This window comes from Callorhinus ursinus, unplaced genomic scaffold, assembly GCF_003265705.2.
Source record: "Callorhinus ursinus isolate GAN/ISIS: 27379988/994484 unplaced genomic scaffold, GSC_fseal_2.0 scaffold10, whole genome shotgun sequence".
Classification (NCBI taxonomy): Eukaryota; Metazoa; Chordata; class Mammalia; order Carnivora; family Otariidae; genus Callorhinus; species Callorhinus ursinus.
The window spans coordinates 32,733,885-32,737,324 of NW_027397072.1; the positions used below are offsets into that span (position 1 = coordinate 32,733,885).

General features: G+C 45.4%; 1 pseudogene; it reads left to right on the top strand.

Moving 5' to 3' along the window:
- The first annotated feature begins 1,363 nt into the window (after window positions 1-1,363).
- LOC112820709 (MICOS complex subunit MIC13-like) lies at window positions 1,364-1,699 on the top strand (annotated as a pseudogene).
- The last annotated feature ends 1,741 nt before the right edge of the window (window positions 1,700-3,440 follow it).

Below are 3,440 nucleotides of genomic sequence, written 5' to 3' on the forward strand. Positions count from 1 at the left end.
TGCATGAATTAATAACAGAAACAAGTAAAGCTATTGGCTGAGGACCAGGTGGATGGCAACCTCTCTGCCCCTTGATACATGTCTGGTGTTTATAGGGCTGGTCTGATTAATTTGGGCAAATCTGTCTCTGGGCTCCTAAACCCCCAATTCCAGAGGCTTAAGGCACCTGTTCCATTCATCTTGCTCTGGGTCTGTTTCTGACGACCGGTTCTAAGTACAGTCTAAGACTGGTCAGAGCCTTAATGCTGTGGTGGGAATATAGGCAAGATATCTGTGTTACTATGTTGTCATAGCATAGAATGGAAGAACAGAGATGAGCTTTTTAATTTACCAAGTCCAAGAGAAGGGTCAGGTTCAGAGAGGGGTTTTGATTTACCCAAGATCACCTGAAAGAGTGTCTGGCGGAATTGGGAACTTTCCAAAAAGGAATTAAAAATGAGCAGGGTGGGCATATTTATTACCTTTCACCATCAGGTGGAGTTTGTGCACTAAACTGTTACTATTAAAAAGGGAATAAATTTCTTCCACATGTTTCAAGGTTTAACTCACTGAGCAAAGACCATATTGCCAATATGCAATTTTACAGAAGGTATGGCAGAAAGGCACTTATTTTATTAGTTTAATGCAGCACTAGATTTCAGGGAAATACCATTTTATTTTGGAGGGACAGTGATGGCTGTTTATGCACAGCAAATTCCTGGGCCCTGAAATATTGCTTTGTACTTCCCGGCTGTCTTTCTGGGCTGCCTGTGACTCACAGTATAAGAATCCTTTCATTATTCTGAAAGTAGCAGGCTAGTGGCTGTAGTTTTTCTTTTGTCTTTCCATTTCTCTCATAGGGTGTTATTTTTCCATGTTGGAAGTGTTCTTTTCCATTAGGGTCTCCCATTCCATGCAGCCCTTGGAGGCGTAGACCCAGGGTGTGTTTCTTTGTCCCGGAACAGGGTAGCTGTTCCTCTGATGTCTGAGAGGGAGCTCCAGCCTTACTCCCAGTCCTCAGCTAAGATGGGGCCATGAGGGAAAATGAACTAGGGCTAGCCTGCACCCTGTTTGTGGCTTTTATTAGCTAACCTTTGGCTTTTTTTTCCTTTGATAAAGTCCATTGGGGTTCATCTTTACTTTTTGGTTTTTCTTTTCTCACTAATGATCCATTTTGAGATGCTGTCCTTTTAACCAAGAAGATATAGCTCTCTGGTAAATCAGACTTCCCATTGTTGACAAAAGGGGCCAGACCCTTACTTTCTCCCTTCCTCATGTGTCTTCCTCTCCTAGGCCAGTCACCTTCACACGGAGAACTTGATTGGTTCTCAGGAGACATTCTTTCTCTGGGCGAGTCGAGTGTTCTTGCCCTTGCTGAGCGACCATGGTGCCCCGGGTGTGGTCACCGATGAGGTTCCTCATCAAGGGCAGTGTGGCTGGGGGATGCCATCTATCTGGTGTATGACCAGGAGTTGCTGGTCATACACAAGAGCCAGACTGTCCTTCAGAAGGCTGAGGAGGTAGTCCCTTCAGCCATGTACTACCAGTTCAGCCAGTCTGAAGATACCCCAGCTCCCAGTTCCTCCAAAGTTTAACTCACATCCTTGACACCTGGAATTCAGGCATCATTACGGTGATGTCAGCTCCATCGGTGGCCCCCTCCAAGGCCCTCGAGTACTCCAAGGAGGGCTGGGAATACCTGAAGGAGCAAACCGAGTAGCCTGTCAGAGAAGGCCACCTGTCCCAGTCAGAAACAGGGGCGGGGGTGCCATAGACCTGGAGACTCCAGACTGGGACTGGGACTCCACTCCAAGGGCAGCTCCCAGCCTTGCCGACCCAATAAAGGACTTTGGAGGTGCAAAAAAAAAAAAAAAAGAAAGAAAGAAAGAAAGAAAATACTTACTGAGGGTCTGCCTTAAGTAGCTGACAAACTTTCCAGTTTACCTGGGGCTGTCCAGGTTTTAGAACTTAAAGTCCTATGGTACAAGAAACCTTCAGTTTTGGGAAAACTCAGAGAGCTGGTCACCCTAAGCCTAAGTGGAGCACTGTCTAGGAGCTTGGTATATAACTGGCCATCAGCTTCTCAGGTACTCCGTAAAGCTGAGAGGTTTCAGATTCTTACAGAGGAAAGCATGACATGGTGGAAAAGCATTTAACTAGAACTGAGGACCTTGGGCCCTCGTCCTGGTTTGACTGCAAAAGAGGCAGAGCTCAAGGGCAGATCACTGAACTTCAGTTTCCTTCCTCCAGAAGAGTAGAAACATTGCATTTTGTGTTTGATTTTTTGCAACCCAGATTCTACAATTTGATTTCTAAAGGAGTGTGATGAACCAATTCACACTAATTCATATTCCTAGATACAAGGCAATAGGTAATAAGGTTTTGTTGACACGTGCTGATGATGCTAACATTTACAAAGTCCTTATTCTGTGCCAGACACATCCATTATTTTACTTCATCCTCACAACTTTTTAAAAAAAGAAAAGCTGTGGATCAAAGATCAGAACCTGGGAGGTCCGGTTCCCAAGCCCAAACTTGACCTGTTGCTCTCACTGGCTAGGGATGAGTCAACAACTGAAATGGACAGGCTAATTGTTTCCTCTCAAAGGACTGGCAAGAGGAAACAGTGGCTATTTGGAATGAGATCTTCCCATTCTGGGCTGCTAAAGGTTATGGTCCCCAAAAACAGAGCCTGGTATTTGAGAAATTAGTGTTCCTAGCTCATAGCCAGGCCCCTCCCTACTCTTTAAGACTAGACAGAGGGTGGTAAAACCAATTGAGAATTAGAGCAGCCCCCACCCCCACTCCTCCTTTCCTATTTTTGGAGGCTTTAGGATAGTTCTACTCCCTACAGGCTCGGTGGAGCGCTTTGAGTGCTGTTAGCAAGGCTCAGAGGGGCGCACTGTCAACTGCTCCCACTGTCTCTTACAGTTGGTCTGGAAATGATTCCATTTAGATCAGGCTTGCCTAAAACTGTGTGTACAGGGCGGGGGGCGGGGAGCAATGTAGGAAGATCCTTACTAGGCACGCTTCTTCCCTTTCTTTAGAAAGGATGATTTGAAATACAGACCAAGTTAAGTCTGTGGGGTCACATTCACAGCAGCCGGCAGAGTTATACTTAATTAAACTACTGTGATTGCTTTATTCATACGTTTCACTTGCCCCATTCCCTTCCTCTGACTCCTTACAGAGGCAGTGCTATTTCCTTGGTGGGGGTGGGGTGGGGATTAAATGCTGTGAGTCTTTAAGACCAACCCTAATTAACAACACTTATTTTACTGTGATTGTCTACGTGCAAGTATGCAGAAGTAAATTTATATTCTGAGAATATGACTGCTTTGGACTGAAAAAAATGCCATTATGGGGCATTGACAGTTCCTCGGAACTCACCATCCTCTGTTCTAAATTCCTCAACGAGTCTCGAAGCACCAGGGCTGAGGCAGGAAAGGAAAACAAAGGCT